At 35.1% G+C, this 21,059-nt stretch overlaps 1 protein-coding gene and 1 long non-coding RNA gene across 4 annotated transcripts in view; one reads left to right on the forward strand and one right to left on the reverse strand.

Annotated features, from left to right (window-relative positions):
• Nucleotides 1-21,059, forward strand: part of LOC139971206 (bestrophin-2a-like) — an 84,308-nt gene that overhangs the window by 30,491 nt on the left and 32,758 nt on the right. The gene's annotated exons all lie outside the window — the stretch shown is intronic.
• Nucleotides 1,520-9,914, reverse strand: LOC139971081 (uncharacterized). 3 transcript variants are annotated; one of them, XR_011794311.1, is made up of 5 exons: nucleotides 9,801-9,914; nucleotides 5,340-6,306; nucleotides 4,845-4,911; nucleotides 3,724-3,892; nucleotides 1,520-2,959 (listed from the first exon to the last, which is right to left on the reverse strand). It is a non-coding gene; the product is annotated as an uncharacterized lncRNA (long non-coding RNA). The 3 variants fall into 3 exon arrangements; XR_011794310.1 differs by having other exon boundaries at nucleotides 9,715-9,831; XR_011794312.1 differs by having other exon boundaries at nucleotides 9,794-9,809.

The following is a 21,059-nucleotide window of genomic DNA, read 5'->3' on the forward strand; positions in this document are numbered from 1 at the left end:
AATTCCACTGTCAAATTTAGACTAAAACTTGGGCATGCTTGATTATTTCCTTAGGTTTGACAGCTTCGAAGGAGCGACATAGTTAGTAGTCTATGTAATATAAAGAACACTTGTCATGAACAAGTTTCCCCAAAACCTTCTCACTCTCGACTGACGTTTTTTTTTTGCAATTCTAACAAGTAGCCTCCCCAACCACTTATGATTAAGTTTTAATGTTCTTCGTTAGTTACTATAATCTTTATTTTCTGTTACAAAGATGATTTTGCAATGTTGAATCTAAATATTGAACTTATATATAGCAACTGCAATTGAAAGGTTTTATACCCCCTCCCCCTCCCCCCCGCCCCCTCCCAAGTGGCAAAATGACAGCACCCAGAAACGACATTTAAACTTCAGAATAAACATAACGGAGCCTGCAGGACTTTCGTCGATATTGGGGTAAGACGAGTTGTTTATCGCATCCTTGAAATATTACAGCTAAAACTTTCATCGTTTTTTGCTTGAGAGCTATGCTGAATGTAGACTGAAGCTAACGTCGGAATTGTAACAACAAACCTTTCATTGTTCTGGTAAGTGCACTGCATGGTATATAGATTTTCAAGGTAAACGTCACAGGATGTTACCTCGCCGCACCTGTCCTCCAGCTACACTGTTAAAAAAAATTCTGTTAAAATACAGAATTTCTCTGGCAGCAGAGTTTCCAGGAAATGTCTGTTATTTCCAACTGCAGATAATCTATGTAAAATAAACAGTCTAAAACTGTTATTAATACAGTTTATTTCTTTCATTATAACAGTTTTTGTCCGTAAACTTACTGTACGACGACCGTTATTTTACACCATATTCTATGTGAAATAAACAGTCTGAAACTGTTATTTAGACAGTTTTTCCCCCCAATTATAACAGTTTCTGTCCGTAAAATTACTGTACGTCAACCGTTATTTTACACCATATTCTATGTAAAATAAACAGTCTGAAACTGTTATTTACACAGTTTTTCCCCCAATTATAACAGTTTCTGTCCGTAAAATCACTGTACGTCAACCGTTATTTTACACCATATTCTATGTAAAATAAACAGTCTAAAACTGTTATTATACAGTTTTTATTTTGCATTATAAAAGTCTTTGTCCGTAAAATTACTGTACGACGACCGTAATTTTACACTGAATTCTATGTTAAATACACAGTATGAGAGCGTAATTCATACAGTTTTTCTTTGCATTATAAAAGTTTTCATCCGTAAATTACTATATGATGGCCGTTATTTTACACTACATTCTATGTAAAATAGACAGTCTGAAATGCTTATTTACACAGTTTTTCTTGAAATACAGTATGTCTTTTTCTCTGTAAAATAACTGTATTGTGACTTTTAATTTACTGTTTCTTTTAGGTAAAGTCTAGTCTTTAATGTTATCTATAGTTTTTTTCCTTGCAATAAATAGGTCTTTGTCTGTAAAATTGGCTTTCAGATGGAATAACTATTATCAGTGAGATTATAAAATTAAAAAACAACTTATTGTTCTCTGAAACTTTTATTTACAACTTTAAAACTTGTTGAAACATATTTTTGAACGTCAAAACCTTAAAAGTAATATATAAGACTGAACATCATAAGGCAATCTCTTATTGATGGCTGGGTATTTGCTGGGTGCCCCAGCCTTTCTTTTGGAAAAGGTTTTGTTATACAGACGATACTTTCATTGTTTGGAAATATACTGATAAGTCTGTATGTGGCCATATTTGTCTCTTCGGCCACTTCAGGAAATCCTGGATCAGCCACTGAAAGTTTTCACAATTGACTGATCATAAAACACTAAGCTTTGACACCTGCTAGTTCCTTGCCCTTTCATTGCTCTACAACAAAGTTCACTCAAGGTCACTGTATTATGTAACCACAGAAACTTAGGTGTCTTCACTATTCTTCACTTAACTTTATTACAACTATGTTCATTTCATGTATTTTTAAATGTTCTAGCAGTATTAAATATATCGCTCATATACCATATTCACTTTAATGGGCATATCAATGTTCACAGAAAATTGATACCTGTAACTGTGGTAACTCCTCTATTGCTGATAAGGATTGTATACTTTTTCTAATTTTCGTGACCTTCTTTAGCCCTTAAAGTTCAAAGTGGAAGTTAAAGACAAGGATATGTTACAATAGGTAAGAATAAAGATTAACTAATCTGTTAACCAAAGATATTGTAAATCATCTGATCAAAAGATATATAAACAATGATTTGACCTTTGTACCCGTAAATGATTAAAAAAAGTTGTCCTTATATTCCTGTGCTTCTGCTTGAGTGGAAGGAGCAGTTTTATGAAAAGATTTCATGTTAAAATTTAGCATAGAGATTTTATGTTTTGACAACAAAATATAATTTAGATATCAAGCTTATAGCATTAACAAAATGAACAGAATGACTTGACATCTGAAACTATTATGAATTCAAAACTTTTCTAACATTTGTGAACCTGCTTGGAAGAGTTTCAGAGTTTATGGAGTTATTGGAAAGGTGTCATAATAGCACCAAATAATAGTCTTTAACAAGTTTGTCAACAAGTAAAACCTTGTAAATATCCACCAACAAAGTAAAACACAATAGTTTGAACTCTGTATAAATGTTTAACTGTTCATTTGTAAATGAGACTTCTCTGTAGCTGGAGAGTCTATGGTTCCAGTTAAGGAGGCTCAAGAGGCTCGCTAACATTTTCTCAACTAGGAACACCTTAAATCAACTAAGTGACCTAGATTTATAATTCAACGTTACCAAATTGTCAGACTAATGTGACGAATCATGGGAAGTGCCTGAAAAGCATTTAGACTGTCCAATCTGACTCAAATTCCTTCAGGTTTCCAACCAAAGCCAAAATTTTTGGGTTGACAGGATAGCTCTTCTTGGATTTGGGGGTCTTTCTTCCCTTTTCTGGATTCAATCCAACAAAGCAGCTGCAAAGAGGAGCAAAAATTAGAACTGTGAAATCATAAAGTTCAAATAAGTTAGCAATTATTAAACCATTTAACAATTAATTTCCTTTGGTCTCAAATTTACACTACAGTATGACATACATGATAGTAAGATATGGTCAAAATATGATGTGACACAACTCAGTTTCCAATTGTAAGTGTGCTCACTGGTGTTGATAGAAGCAATTGAGCTGGATACCTGTCTTAATTTACAAGCCTTTGGAATTCAACAGTTTTCTAGGAAATCATGATCTGAAAAGAAGAGCTAATTTGTGAATCCTCTTTTAATTTCAATTTTGTTCAGTTTAAGCTGATACCCTATAGTTGTAACAAATTGTGAGGTGTTCTCAGTAATTAACCAAACTCATACATTCCCACCCTTCTCCAAAATAATAAAACATGCCATTCAACTATTTACACTAACTTTCCATTGGTGAAAATTATGTAAAGGTCATCAATGTTTACAAAAGGTTACCAAAGCTGCTGTTATTCTTGGACCACAACAAATAGTACAAAATAAGTAAATCAGCTGTAACTGAGAACAGAGTATGGTTTATTTCAATGATCTGCCCAGGAGTTGAGTTAACTGCAATTTGTTGATTTTTTTCTATATTGGTACCTTTATGATCGGCTGATCTTTTGAAGGTGGCTAATAATATGCATACACTCTTACATTCCATGTCAAGGGAATGTCCACACAAAATAACAATGGTTAACTATTACTAGGGTACTTTCAGCCTACTCACCGCTGGATAAACTCCATTAAAGTTGCACCTTCAGATGGATACTCAATGTTTAAGATGAAAAACATTGCAAACAGCATGATCATTGCACTTTCAAAAGTTTGAATGTGGTCATTAACAATAACCATGTCTACTGCCAACATAAACTTTCTTCCAGTGTACATGTTTGGACCTGCAAAAAATAAATATCAATTAGAACTATTAAGAGAATGTTCATTTAAAGTTAATGCCACTGCTATGACTACCACTACTTTACAGTTGCAGCGTGAATATACTCCAACTCGCGTGCACTAATGGGTCATTATTTTTTATTCAATATTATTTTTACCGGTATTCAAGGTTTGTTTCGGATGTATTTCGATATATTCGTTGATGGCAGATTTCAATATTGTCGGTGTGGATATGAAAGAAAAAACGGTTTATCTGATATATCGATTTACTGAGGCACCCTAGATCAGCAACACAAAAATGACATTAAAAATGTTGCAATGGTCAACCAAAATGTTTTTACCACACATGAAGTCAAAAATGGGCTATAGTTCTTGAGTTTCATGTTACATGCTGAGCATCAAATGCACACATGCATGCTGAATTGATGCTGTAACAGAGTTTTCCCAGTTAAATCTCAGATTGACCCATGACTTTGTCTTCCACAGGTGACTGTGCACTATGAGGTGTCATTGACACACTTGCCAACATATAACTTCCTAGGTTTCTCTAATCAAAGATTCTCAAATTTTGACCACTGTTGATTCAAGTGACCACACCTACATACCACATGAGATCTGTCCAAGATTCCCTTCTTGAGATATCATGTTTACAAAGTTATCACAGTTTCACCTCTGTTGACCCCAAATGATCTTTGACCTTTGCCAAAAACAATAGGCTTCTTGTACTCTATCGGGTACACCCACATGCCAACTATGAAATCTATCTAAGCTTCCTTTCATGAGAAATTGTGTTTACAAGGTAGGCATCAGTAAAATACATACACATGCACAAATACTCACCATCACAAATTTCAAAGGTTACAACTATCATCCAAACCAAAAAGGGGAAAAAGAGCAGTGTATATGTACTGGAGGAAATGCATATTAGAGCAAAATCCTCCAAATGCTTCTCACCTTGAATAATGATGCATGGGGATGTTGACTTCAGATCCTTAGTAATATTCTGCACAGTACTGGTTTCCTGTACATAATGTAAATGTAGGAACATTAAAATTGTTTGGAATACTTATCTTATTATGTGGGACAAAACATTCAAGATGCCATCTGGGAAAACAGTAGTATCTTCCAAAGCATAACATAAAATAAATGAAACTGAGGGACAATATGCATCCCTGAAATCAAAATGATGACAATGGGGAAGATCTTAATCAACTGATGGCATATGATGTACTGAACTTTGGACTTCAGAGTCCCAATACACAACAATTACAACTGACCTACAAACAGTGAACATCGCAGAGGAAAATCGTTATAAAGTCAATCAACTTGACTAATACATCTACATAACTGTAAGTGTAAGAACAACAAACCAGAGAAAAAAACAGACAAATAGTGCTATTCTGAGACTGTTCACAAGCTTAATGATTTATAAAGGTAGCTTCTTCTTACCTTTGCAAGGTAGAAAAGATCATCCCATTTATCTCCAAGGTGATTGCAGAGGAGGAGAATAAGTCCTGGAACATCAGGGGAATGATCACCACTTTCCTTCTTAGCACTCTCCCATCAGCTATTATATTTTGCACCTCCTTCTTCTTCTTTGCTGACACTTGCAGAAACTTCTGAATTCAACTGATTTCAGTTTGATGCCCACTAAGTCTTCAAAATGTCCCATCATCCCAACCTCCTCAAACAAGAAAGGATATTCATCAAGGAGAGCACATACAGGAACTTGCTGACTGTTTATCTTGGCACGGATGGTTGGAAATACATTTTTCATGAGGAAAACAAGCTCATTGTCATCCCATATGTTAAGTTCATGCATCACCTTTAAGTCATCTGTCTTTTTTCTCTGCGTGTCTCGATCCTCCCCTTCAGGTAGGTCCTCTGGTTGCCAGTTTTTGCAGCCATATGAGGTGCTGAGTTTACGCTTCTTTGTTAGTGCTTCATTCTGTTCACCCTCTACAAACAGAGGGTAACCAACATTTAGGTGAAATTTGCCTCTATTGAGATTGCTCATACGGTTTTCCAACTGTGTAAGAAGGGATGCATATCCACTACCAACAACAAGTCCTTCAATGTCATCTTTAAAGGGTTCTGGAAACTCACGAACGATCTTCTGTGCAATAATAGAAAGGTGCTTTCGTCCTGGACTTGACTCAACTTTCATTATATATGTCATTGCATAATATTCTGATCATTTCACGCCGTTCTTTGGGAGTGGGTCTCTGTTTCTTCTGGAGTGATTTTGTGAGGCTTTTAGGCATTTTATCCCAATCAACTTTAAATGACTCTGCCCAATCTGCAATTACCGCTGCTGGACTTGATCCTGCTGAACTGGGCACCCAGCTGCATCCTGGTGAACTGGCCACAGAGTCGGGTTCAGATGATTGTGAAGATTCTGATCCAAGCAACTTTTCTTTAAGAATGAAAATATGTCACATCAATGAAAGTAGATGATATGAAATGAATAAACAACCTTGATAAATTATTTCCTGATAACAGACATATATTGCATTAAGGTACTAGTTTTTTGGACACTCACAGAACATCAGCATTTACACAATAAACAGGGGCAGCACTCAAGCTCTCAATCTATCGAATCAAGCATATCTTCAATTGGCAACAGGGGCATTCTCTGACACGTCTGTTTCGGTTAAGCCGCTGCTTGTTTGTTGATGTAGGCAATGGCTTTGTACACATGTACACACCGTACCGTATGCCATATGGACCTTGTGCATAAGCATCGGACAAGGCGTGCTTCATAGTTTGTTAAGTTGTCGAGGTGTATTCTTATACTGTATGGAAAGCAAGCCATTGCCACAGTTCTCTGCATCTTTCAATCAGTATAGCCAAAGTGTGAAATTATTGGGGCAATTTTTGTTGATTATTGGTATACAAGTGTTTTTGGGGCAAAGTAACACTCATACATATCAAATTGTTGCGTCTATGGCATTATTTGGTCACTGCAGACGTTTTCGTAGTGCCCGCTTATTTGGACCCCAAAGTGGGGGCCAAGTATGATCCCAGAGTAGAGGTACTGTACCCCATACTAACCCATAGTGGTTGTTTTTCAAGGTGACCTTTAGCCTTGTCATACTCTCATATGAACTTCAACATACTCTACAAACAACATAGAACGTACGTTCTATGTTTAATTTGAATTGAAAAGAAGGGTTTCCTCTTTTCTTGTTGATAAATATTTTAGTTTGGGTATGTGGTGTATCATTTCATTAGTTTGACCTAGTGTTTTCTATTTGCTCACTACTTGAAAACTGCTTTAAAAAAAATTCAAATCTAATGTATAATACTAATAATTAACCCAGAATTACAAAAATGCTAATGATGTACTATGAGACCAGTTTCCTTATTCAATTTGTGGTACCAGCAACTGTCTTAGACAATAAGAGAAACTTCTGTGTATCACATGTACTTACTATTTAGAAATTTTTCCATCTCCTCTTGTAACTTACTTCTTAACCTCCCCTTTCACCTCTCCATTCCTCAAAAAAACCACCTAAGCGGTTACCTGATAAATTTACAAATGCAGGTTTATTGTTTGCATCGCGTCCTTGAAATTAAAACTGTACCAACATTATATTCAAATCTGCATATGTGAACCAATGTTTTTGTTTAATCCAGTATTGAATAAACATGGCTACATCGTAATCAACAACTCCTTCAAACAAGTCATGTCCCAGGCATGGTGGCAAACCAGGTGCACACACATGAAAATACCTCAAAGAATTAAAACATGAATTAAATTTAATTCCTTGATGATGATTTTCTTCATGATCTTCAAGGTGTGCAATGCAAGAATCATACTCCTCCTTGGTTCTAGGCTTCCCAACAGCATATGGTGCGTTACATTTGAAGTCATGTGAAGTTATTAAACAGTAGCGGCACATGTTAGTTCCTGAAAAACTCTCAATGAAACCCCCAATACAATGGGAACCTAAATTATCCCCTAATATACAAGACAGCGCACCTTTCCAGACCACCCCGTCACTTGTTTCTATTCCAACTTCCTCTAATGTTTTCAAATCATTTATCACTCTCTCAAAAACCTTCTGCTGCCCAAAGACCTTAAAATCAACTTCTTTACAAAAAAACACAAGCTGCATTGCATCAACAACAGATCTGTACTCAGGTTGGGTGTTTTCAAGTGTAAAGTACATTGCTAGTATTTTGTGTTTTATTCTTGCCGACCCAAGTGGGTTTACAATTTCAAATGAGTCTTCATAGAGAATGATGGACAAGGATCTTTCACAACTTTGAAACAAACTATTTTTTTTTTAAAACTGTACCATCCACTATGTCAGTAAGAACAGATGAGTCTTCACTGTGATGCCTACTTTGACATTGTCCCAACACAAAATCATCCGAAAGGAGCAACTGAATGCTCTCCTTGATTGGAATGTAATGATAGTAATGCATTTTTTGTGCTGAATCTCTCCCTAGTGATATTGCAATTGGAGCAACAAACTTGAATGCTGATTTATAGTAAATTACTCTTTTCTACAGTGCTGCGTTCTGAGTTTTCCTTTACAACTACTGTATCAATAGCAATCCATGCATCTATCTCATTCATATAATCGGCTACACATTTGATACATTCTTCTGCTAAACCCTCATCTCTCAATTTTTGAGTAATTTGCAAAACCTGATCTTGTTGACATAAACTGTGAATAGTTTGAAGCTCCTCAACAATCATTTGAATTGTTTGTGATGGAACAAGTTGTTTTGCCTGAAGTTTCAGAAGAAACAAGGCAAAATTTTGTTGGAATTGAAGCCTAGACTGACCTGTTTCTTGCACCCTACCTTGGCAATTGTTACTGTTTTCGAAATCACAGCTTATGTCATTTTCAATGACAAATCTATCAGTCTCTGTAGACACATCAAAGCAGTTAGTGTCTAGAGGTATATCTTGATCCAAAGAGCAATGATCACGAGTAGAAAGTTTGTATTTATCCAAAATGTTTACAGCTCCCCAGTTTCTGTGACAACGTGACAAATGTGCTGTAAATGAACTGGTTTTTGAAAAATCTCTTTTGCACTTCTTATATGGTCAAGATACAACTTGTTCTTTTCTTATATGTGCTTTTAAGTGTGCCAAATATGAGGACAGATCTGTGAGTTCTTTTTGACAGATTTCATACATACAAATCAATGACAGGTTAACTGACTGAAGTTTTGCTGCAACTGCTGTTTGCTTTTGAAGATGGCGGTGATACCTAGTCACATGAATCTTCATTGCAGCGAAAGTTGATAGGGTATAGCCACAATTAACAAAACAACATGGAAATCTCACTCGAGGTATATTCCTATGGGAACTCACATGATCAACATAGCCACGGATAGTAGCTGTTAGTGTATTGCATATTTTACAGGTGTACATTTCTGCCCTGCTTCACTATTGATTGGAGCTTATCAAAACTGATAATTTGAAAGAGACATGAATTATGCCTTTTCAAATTCAGCCATGTTCTAAAAGTCTAATTAACCTTGGCTAATCTAAAGACTGCATATTACATGCCACATGAGAGCCAATATCATCCATGTATGTAGGCTACCAGCACCAATTAACTTACAAGTTACAATGTACCCACCCTTAAATCATATTAACCTAAACAACATGAAGCAAGGCTAAGCTTCACACGCACATATCAAAATGCACGGTAGGGTGACGATAGGTAGTCTAATACAGCGCCAGTGTTACTATAGTGATAGTCTAACTCTTAATTATCGTTCGTCTGGTCTACGTTATAGGCAAACTAACGGTAGTACTAGGCTAGGCCCTACGGTAAGAACTAAAATATAAACTAACCTTTTGTTATGACAGGCTTTCAAAGTTGTTTTGTTGATTATAATAATGCAAATGTGGCATATGGTTAAAATAAATTTACCACTCACGTCTGACTAAGTACTCAATGAAGTCCTGTTCTGGTGTGGAAATGTGCGTAGCCTACTGGACAGCAACGGCAGTTGTTTTCCTCTCGAGTCGACGTACTTTGAAGCGCTGTAGTATTGTATTGTGCAATCTATACACTTCATACGTACGTTAATGCGAGATGCGATCAATCATAATGTACAGAACAGCACAGCATGTACTGGACGTTCTGACATCGCGCGCCAACTTGGGTCATGTGACTGCATGCTGGACTGTAGCCAAGTTTTCCGGGAAAGCCAACGGCAGCCGCCCAGAATGTATCAAAAGAATTCCCGCCTGTGCGCGAGACGTCATAGCTGTTACAGACACGTTGACGCCAATAATCGAGCTAGACCGGCTGGGTCGAATGGGAGGAGGGGTTGAAGGGGGGGGGGCGGTTCAGATGAATGAAATGACATTTGCTGTACTAGACATATTGAACAACATTTTGATACGTTCGGTGACCCATTTAGCTATAAATAGCTGCATGTGTGTGACCCAGTGATCGTACATTGAGCACACGGAATTGTCATCGGTTCATGTTTTACTGACAATACAAGTTAACATAAAACAACAATAAATTAGACTACATCTTGAAGGCTGGGCATTGTATTCTTGGCAGCTCACAGCAGTAATTGTTTTGATAGGATTTCGGAAGTTGTATACTCCTTAAACAAACGATAAACCAATTGGAACAGTACCATCTATTGTAAAATTATGTTTTCATTAGTTAACACGTTAGGCATTTACAAATAATTCGTTTCTAAAACTCTAAATGGTTAGATTTCACATATTTGACCTACAGACCCTTCAAAGTTACCTTTCACATTGGTTTCGTTCGCTGGACAATTAAGGGTCATTGATGAGCCTCACGGGGGTGGGGGTTGTTGCTCAAATGTAACACTAAGGCAGAAAACGACTGTAGGGACAAAGTTAACTGGTAATTGTGGGTTGGATCATGGAGCTATCGGTAATAGCTTCATGGTTGGATTTCATTCTTTTCTTTGCCAAACGGTAATGTTACTGCACAATGGATTTTGTTGTAGCCTATACCATTGTATATTGGTAACGTGTTCCACCTTCAAGTATATTTTCGTATAACACTCTTCAAATTCCAATTTACATGCATTAGATTGCAAAAAAAAAAAAAAACTAATTCTGTAAAGTACATGACACATATAACGTCTGTAAAAATCACATAAGTTTACATGTAAATATAAAAAACTGACATATTCTGGAAAATTTTACAGAATTATCCTGTAAATTTTCATTGGAGGAAAAAATACTACAATTTTTTGTAAACCACTTGCTGTAACATAAAACGTCTGTAAAAATCACAGATTTTACATGTAAATATTAAAAACTGACATATTCTGGAAAATTTTACAGGATTTTCCTGTAAATTTTCTTTGGAGGGAAAAATACTACAATTTTGTGTAAACCACTTGCTGTACAGAAAACGTCTGTTAAAATAACAGACGTTTACATGTAAATATAGAAAACCGGCTTTTTCTGTAAAAATCGACAGGAATTAACTGTAAATTTACAGAAATTTTTAACAGTGTAGTTGCTTCCATGAACTTAAAGAAACTGTGAAAAACGATTAAAACAAATTCAACTTTTTACCACTTTAACAAAGTCCAATTATTTGCAGCTTTTACATGACATGAAATCCCCTCACTTATCAAATTCGTATCTACCCGGCGCCATTCACCGTCTTGCTTTGTTACCGTTCTGATTGGCATGAGTGAAATCGTCATATTAATTGCTTTATTTTTGTTTTTTGGTCTTCTATAAATCTTACAGATTCCTGTTTCCTTGTTTATTTTTTCTTCTTTCTACTAGACTTTAATTTAAGATATAAGAGTTCTTATTCCACAGTTTAGCTCCCGTTACTTCCAGCGATTACCGTGAACTAATATCAAAATCAACCAGAAGAACGAGTTTATCGACTGGTTTTTGCGCTGTGTCATAGTTTTCAGCCGTCAAATGCGCCTTGGGAGTTCATCTTCGTTACATTTCTCTCGAGAGCTATGAACAAGGAAACTTCGTTTGTCGGGTACTCCCAGTTCATTCTCAAAATCTCCTCTGCAAGTTAATAAGCCTCGGACGGTAATCGAAATTCAGACCACGTCTCACAGTATGGCCCGGGGTGGCTAGAGAGATATTGTAAGTACTTAACAGATCCTGCTAGAGTCATTCAACCGACTTGTACAGACGCCTGCATGTACATATACAACAGCGCCTACACCGCGAAGACATTGGCAATCTGCAAAACAATTGAAGAACATGGCCGAAAGTTGTTTGCAAAAAGAGAAGGAGGAAGGGGGAAAAGAGATTAACTAGAGACATATAGAGTAGTGATGGCTGTGTACACATAAATGTCATGCAAGTTATACTTTGTCGATTTTAGAACTTCAATGAAAACCACAATTCGATATTTAATCATGGGAATTGATCTCTGAAGCAGGTTTCGTACTCAGAAGAAGACCCACAAACTCATGAACTTGGATGCTGGAAGGGCATTCCTAAACCCTCGGTGTGTTGTGCAAGATAAGTATTAAGTGCTATTTGGACATCCTTCTGGCGCCAATATAAGTTACAAAGTTGCGAAGTTTTGCATAAACGGTATGCAATGGACAATGAATACTAAAATTTGTAAACGAAACTTGATATATACTCAACGACATAGACGGTTGTCTGACCTATTGAAAAATGACTCTGATGGCGGCAACGAGATGATTACACATAGACTCCTCTTGAGCCTAGCGTTACCAAGCCTAACAAAGTGGATGTATGTAGATATAGTGGAATTAGCGCTCTGCTGTATGTATGGACTCGACACGCTGTGTAGCTTATTGAGTGTGACCCTGCATGAGAGAGGGCATCAAGAGTGGCGGCAATGGTATTCATGCAGTCAATTTGGGCGGTGGAATATAAAGGAGCTGATAAACAGTATAAATCCCTTCAAATGCGTCTCTTTCTTCAGTGACGTACACCAAAGTTAACTTTCTCACTTCCATTTTCCTCGCTATATAACCGGGCACCGTTTCCATTGTCACTATTCCAGGTTTTGCCCGATTCTGGAAATCCTTCTGATAAAACCTTTCGTATAAAAATTGACATGTCGACATAGACAAAAATGCTCTAGACTTAGTCTGAGTTTTGAAATCTGTAAGTAAAATGTCAAAATCAGCCCTCTGTCGATATATTGATGTTGGACACAAAAATAAATATTGTAATAATTGTTAAAAGTTGAGCTTTTCACACACACAAATTCATGTTGCGTATTAAGTCAGTGGTATTTTCAAACTGAGTGTCGCGACCATTTTTGAGATTGCCAAATTACTTTGCAGGATCGACTAAGTAATGCGAAAGAAATGTAAAGAAAACAACGATCTGGTATAGGTTTTGCATGCACGAGACAACATTGAGTAAACATGCAGGGAAATTGGCACTTTATCCAACTTCCACCAAGAATTGGTAAAATTGCCAGGGCCAAACAAGTGCATCCGTTCCACTGAGAGGTGTCAAAACTTTGGTCGTACAAACTTTGTGAACACCCGCCCCCCCCCCCCATCCCAAATGGGATGAGTGACAAATAGTAAATAAACACCATATGAATAAATTCAAGGGGAAAAAAGTACATTGTAAATATCGTTCAAGGTACCCTCAAAAGTGAAAAAAAAATAATGCTGTATATATATCACTTCAAAAGTTGCAAAATATACCATAAGTCCCCCCTGAATCAAATAAAAAATTCTCAAGGGGGGGGGGTACATTCACCAGTTCACAACATCTGTCTTTGTTGGATCGCAATATGATCAGTGTGGAAATTGTGATGACCAAGTAAAAAAAAAAGGTTGAATACTATTGGGTCTTTAGTCATCTGTTGAGCATCAAATAAAAGATTGCATGATGTTGCCATATTTTTCCCAGCAACAACAGTTCCACTCAGAATGTCAAGTTAGCAAATATAACACGTGTGTGAGTTTGTCTTTCAAGAAGTTACATTGGTCACTATTAAATTTATGGTATTTAGTCGAAATTTCAAATTCAAATATATTGCAAAGGATTCAAAGTAGATGAGGCCGATGTTGATGCCTGGGAGTTATTTGGAGAATATTTTTCTGACAAATTATCATTGAAATTGAGATTTCCAACCGTATTTGCCTAATATTTCTTCTTCTTCAAATGAACGTGATCCTCTTTTGGCTTGATAAAATAAAACTTGATATATAACTGCATATATATTCCAAAATATGTATTGAATATTATGCAAAGATTTTTTTTTGTGAAAAAAGTATCATAAAAGTCTCAAGTTTGTATCACACTGTAACGTTATAACGTCTATGCCGGAATATTTTCTATAATGGCCGTTAGTGCGAAGAGCTTCTTCGATCTTCTTGATGTTTGCCAATAAATCAAGTCATATTGGCCCAGTTTCTTATATAGGCTATACCTACGTTTGAGAAGAAACATAACACTTGAGTCATTACTGGGACTATTCTTTGCTCTCGGATTCTAGGACCTTTGTTTATACGACTCCGTTCTCCTTTTGTTTGCCTCGAACCACTTTAGGAGATGACTGTTACTGGAAAGCAGTGAAATAGACAAGCTGTCACATTTCTCTCATAACTCGCTCTATAGCAGCAGTTATACGAACCTCCCCCTTTTCTTCGGAAATAATTTTAAAAGGGGACCGAGATAGAGCGATGCTACATTCGCATCTGGTTCTAGTCAAGGTATTCTCTTTGTAGATAGGCATGGACAGTTTATAGTGGAGAGGTATTAGGTCTGTTGAAGAGGCATTTCCAAATGCATGGAGAACTATTCAACTTCATAGGCCTACACACGTGGACACGTATATAGTGTCGAGGCAATTGAAAAATACGCCGGTGTATATGACTATAAAATCAAACTACAAATATGTTATTATGTTTTGTCCAGACAATAGAGAACCGTACTGTAATATATGTTGTCATATACAGGGGTTTGTATTATTATCTAGTCAATTGGAAGCATATCCATATGCTTGCAGTTGTTATAATTCACTCGTGTATAAGTGGTACCGGGTCATGTATTATGCATGGAGAACTTTGACTTTAGCCTGTACATATACACGTGCATGGTTCTGTATTGTTATATGTGAGGATCACTCCAGTGCTGCGTAAAATAGACCTACACTACGTAAACCAGGATCAATAGGTATGATCACTTCAAACACCAGTACATACAAACTTATACGTCGAAGGTCTGAGAGTGTGTGACATATAGATCACGTCATATTGATACATTTAAATACATATAGATCGTGTTAATCAATTTCCCAGTATTCTAAACGATAATTCGATTCATTACGGTAACATTGTATTTGTATAGTCGATTTTATGTATTGCTTGGATTCGTTTAATAAAATTCGCCTTATAAACTTATGGGTTTCAACCCACTTTCGTCGTATTTCTTTTAAGATCCAAATCTTAACTGATTTTAATCACAGTATCTACATATCCATTGAACTGATTTGAAAACGACAGTCTGTATAGTAAAAGAAGAAAACGAGATGTATAGTTTGAATGAATTTTTTCCATGATTTCAAATCCATTCGCCCCAAGCGCTCATTACTTGCAAGTTGTGAAACAACACCAATGTATAAGAAAGGTAGGCTACCATATGTGCATTTTCGAGGAATTAATGAACCGGCCAGTTGGCTGTATTTTATAGTTTGTTTGGTATACTTTGCCATTGGTTAGTATCATCAATTACTTTTATGACCAAAGGCTGATTGGACTCGGGCGATTTTTATTATTGACCTTTCATTTGTGTGTTCATCTTCGTACGAAGATTACGTTACGCTGGTGTCTGCGGATACTTAATCAGGGAACGTGGCAGCCGAGGGGCGGATACGAGGACGCATGCATGGAACTGGAAAAGAGCTAAGAAATATCTTGGAAGCCGTCACACACGTAACTAATAAATTCATCTTCCAATTTCTCTAACATCGGCTCCGACTTGTAGCAAGTTTAAGATAATTGCCCGAAGAGACAGGCACTCTTCAGTTAGCAGCTGAGGCTTCTTGTATAAACATCAAATGTTTTCTTTAGTCCAGAATTAAACGCGATAAACCTGAAGACTGAACAGTAGCGAGTAGACCGTTATAGACCTCAACATTTAGAGCAAAAGCATTTACGTCAAGTAAATTTTTGTTGTCCGCTAGGAAGATTGATATTAACGAGTAATGTGCGTGACGTTGGTATTGAAATTTATGTACCTATATTTCATTCATTTTTAAACAGACAACTTCATTTGGGACTAAGCGTCTCTCTCTGAGTAAAGTCATCAGCAGCAAAATGTATTTTAATTCGGTTGTTAATTCTTTACATTAGAAATTCTCAACATATGTTCAATATCTCGAGAAGGTCTGCTACTTTTTACAGTAAATATGTATAGATATCAATACAGACTTTAGGCCTATAGCACTTCCATACAGCAGGTGTACCTATAGGCGTCCCTTTAATTTGCTTTTAAGGGCCACGGGCAAGAGTTGTTATTGTCATCAAGTGATTACACTAATTGTTCTTATGGAACGCGAATTTTGTTTCCACATTTTATATCTGAACAGTTATATGTTCTGACGGAACAACGCTACGTGTACTGACTTGCAAGAGCCGGGGAGAGTGTATCGACAGTTGAAAGACAAACAGCTAGAAATAATCTCAGTAATAGTTTATGAAGCAAAACTTCCGAAGAATAGATATCCAATCTCATTATGGGCTCCATCATAAGGGCAATCAGTATTGCCACCAATATGCTAAAAAGTCAATAAATGGTCACCGATGGTATAAACTTCAACAAACATTTTATAAATTTATCAGTTTCACTTTAGTTGTAGTTTTCTATGACAACACTCACTCCGTTATATACGGGAATAAATGATGGTACTGGCTTTTAACACCTCGAAAAAAGTACTTTTGAAATGTTAAAGCAATGTTTCAGAAAACGAGAAATTTGATGGCTTTACTGATGACGTATAAAATCAAGTTCATTTTCAAATCAATCCCATACAAAATGCCTTATTTTAGCAAATAATATTCATAAATTTAAGAAAGTTCTTAAACAGTTGTAACATTTTCTTAGTTTCTAAATTGTATAGACTGTTGCTCCCGTCTCGGTAATATATTTGCACTTTTCCTTCCTTTCATCCTTACAAAAATCATTATCGGTGTTGTGTGAATAAATATATATATAGAAATATGCGCATTGACAGTCCATAAACACAATGTAGATAGCATCAAAGTTCAACCATACAGCCCAAGTGTGAAAAATATGAATTCCTACAGCATGCCACATACCAAGGTCTACTGGTGTTTTAATTGTTCTATCTAACGCATTCACTATAAAAATCTTACTTCCTACACTTTTCGGTGCTTTTGTGCTACCGTATATATGTCCATTTATATATATATATATATATGTATATATATAAACATTCCTCTTTTCTTCTTCGTTATTGTCAATGACATTACACCTATATTGTGTTATGAATAACAGTGTTATGTATAGCCTTGTAAGCGAGGGGAGACCTATTATTAATTTCACAAACTCCGAAATAATAATCTGTGAGTTTACAAAATATAAGGTAATATTATACAGAGTGTCGGTTATTTGATTGATTGCAAGATGGGTTTTCTTTTTAATATCCTTATCATTTCCCGGTATTTTCCGCTTTTGGTGGAATCGATGATTGTAAAGGTCACGTCTGTCATAGGTTTATAAGGCGCTTAAATCATCTTATTGAGTTTCGTTCATTCTTTAGGCACATTGAGATTTTTTTTAACTTATCAATATTGCTGTGGTAGTTACCTTAAAGCAGTATATTTTATACGCCTCAGTAATATAACACAAGTACAAATACGTTTGACCTTGTTAGTATCAATTCCAGGGTACAGGGATTAACATTTCGGTATACATCAATCGCTATGGAGACAGATGTTCTAAATGTTGCCTTAGTAGACTTGAAAACTTCTTTCCTTGAGTATAGACTCCATTGATACCTACATTCATTAGATGTTGTGTTCATCTATATATACCACCGTTGAGTATGTTAGTCTAATGTATTTGAATCTTGTAGGATGAATTCCGATTACTACTAGACAACCTTATACTGAAACTTTACTTACACTCGCTTAACGTTAGTGAATGCATAGGTACTTGTAACACATGGAAACGTTTCGTTAATAAAAACCTTTAAACTTGTGTAAAGATTCTAGAATGTATAATCCATTCAATCAGTTCATGTCCATTTATTTCGGATTCAAGCCGTACCTCCATTCTGCGATATAATGATCGCGAAAGAATATGTTTGCAAAACATTACAAATTGTTTGTAACCATAGAATCTCGAAATGAAACTTTAATTTCAATTACAACATTGATTTATAATAAATGTTATCATAAACATTGATTTATTATAAATGTTGTGCTCATTGTGACTACATACCTATTATACACGACATAATGTAAATATATTGACCCATATTGTTTTTATATAGGATATATGCAAAAAATATGTGTCAGAATGTGCAGCTAAACCCTATAAGTATAATTTATGCCCTCTTGTCGCTATTGCATATATCACTTTAAGGCCCCGACTTGACTTTCGCAACTACCGGTATCAACAACACAGGGAATCTATTTTTGGTCTTGACATAAACGTGATGTTTTACTTCACGTGGGATCAACTTCTATACATTAGACATGACAAAGATACACCAAGATTGTACTGCAGTACTTACAAAATACATCTACGGAAGATGTATTATACTGACTATAAATACTTATAGAAATAGACCCCGTGAACTTTGATACTTCACAACCCTATATGATGAGGGGAGCGGCCGGGGGGGGGGAGGGGGATGAGATATGTTTATATTTAAAAGATAATACGAAAGAAGAAAGATTTACAAGGGAGAGCTCCATATTCCTTTCCATTTTGTTGTTGTTGTCGTAAAATGTCTTTCATTTCATTTATACCAGTGGTTCAAATATACATGTATAGGAGAGGTGAAAAACTTCAATAATATATTTTTGGCTTCAATATTTTGCCGTGAGCTTCAGATTCAATCGTGAGAAATATGAGGTTTTAATCAATGATCTTTTTTCTTACTATACGTTCTTAATTCGGAAGATTGCATCTCGCAAATAAATTAAAGTTAGACTGAACATGACTGGTGAAGAATATTTCTTAATATCTTTTCAAGTAGTGCGAGATATATTTCTTTATAACTGTTAATCTTGCAAATCCTTAACTGTGAACATAGTAAAATGGTACGAGAGTGTATCAAGTTTCGTTTTGCTCAAGCGGAAATAATTTTCAATATCAGAAGTTGGTTACAGCAAAATTTTCTACATATTCAAGTGATTACTCTGATGATCAACTTCAGAAGAAGAAACAAAGCAATTAATGGAAACGTTTGTAACAGTATCAGGATTTCAACGAAATAAAACAGTTTTGTTGCTTTTTTTATGAATTATTAAAGTAATTGAAAATATAGTCCAGGAAAATTTCACCTATTTGGCAAATAATAATCAGGTGTGAAATTCCTTCTTTTCAACCACTGTTGAAACAAATGATATGCACTTTGAGTATTGAAGATATTTATTCTATATATATATATATATATATATATATATATATATATATATATATATATATATATATATATATATATATGTATATATATATATATATATATATATATATATTCAAACACTTATATATACATATTGCAGTGTTATGATTGGAAATGATTTCATGGGTATGCATATATTTCATACATACATACATACATATTTCAGTGTTTCGCTTTCGAAAGTGTTCAAAGTTATAATTATTTCAAAAACATACATGTATATATATATATATATATATATATATATATATATATATATATATATATATATATATATTTATATATATATATATATATATATATATATATATATATATATATATATATATATATATATATTTATATATGTATATCAGTGTTGAAGTTTTAACAGCAAATTAATCTTTCCTTATTTAACGACAAACCTGTTCATTAGGCACCTTCTTAACGAAACGAAACGAGAAGATTTCAAAATCTTATAAATTAATTTATAAAGTTTTGTGCTCAATTAGACATGTTGTATTCAAGTTATATATTTGAATGCAGTCAGTGTATTTTTTTTTCTTTTTCATTATGACAAGTTTTGACAATTACATTAAAGCTAGCATTTCTAACGAGCTAGCAATATTTGCTATCGATTTTATCACATCACGAGGTCATTGATACATACCTTCATTTGATTTGTATCGGCGAAATCAACACCCAAACTGACTTCAGTTGATGACAAAAACGGAGAGAGAAATGAATGAGGAAAATACGAGAACTGAAGGGAAATTGTTGGTAATTATGAACGACTCTGCCATATGATCTGAATAAAAGTTTTCAATTACAAAAAGTTCTCTTATTCCCTCCCCCAAGTAATAAAGAGAACTGCAAGTTACTCTTCTCTTTGAATGGTAATTTAAAAAATACTACTTTTCCCTGTTAATTAAAAAACATTCCCTGTTGGTATGTTTGTTTGTCTTTCTTGGTTTTCCTTGCTCATTTTGTAATTTGATGAGAGATTTCCCGCCAGAAATGATCACGTCTCCAACTGCCTAAACTTTCTCTAATACAACAGATTCTATTTCCATAATGTGACGGTAATTAAAATCACGGTGAAATGCGAACTTTTTAAAGTTTTTTTAAAATATTTTTTATTCTTCTAAATTGAAAGCTGAAACTAAAGAGACGAAAGGGACCACAACACAACCTCAGAGAATCTCGTGCGCAAAATTTTAGCATTTTAGCCACTAATGGTAAACTTTACGTAAATTGTCGACATTTTTATGACAACTTGTCAGTACCGTGCAGCATGCTGACAATTACAGTTATGTTTTATAGCAGATCTATACGTGGATGTAAAATTGTGACGACATTCGTAACTATAGTAACGCGAGAAATGTATTGTTTGAGTTCGTGGAAAGTTCTGCATCACTTCTCTGTTTATTTAATATTTATTTTTAACAACCTTTATGTATACTTTCATCAAAATTAAAAACTTTTAGAAACTGTTCTGAAAATGTATACAGTAATCAAACCTGACTATATTTTAGGAAATAGACTGAGTTTTTCAAGATTAAGACAGCCGATT

Source organism: Apostichopus japonicus, chromosome 8, assembly GCF_037975245.1.
Source record: "Apostichopus japonicus isolate 1M-3 chromosome 8, ASM3797524v1, whole genome shotgun sequence".
NCBI lineage: Eukaryota > Metazoa > Echinodermata > Holothuroidea > Aspidochirotida > Stichopodidae > Apostichopus > Apostichopus japonicus.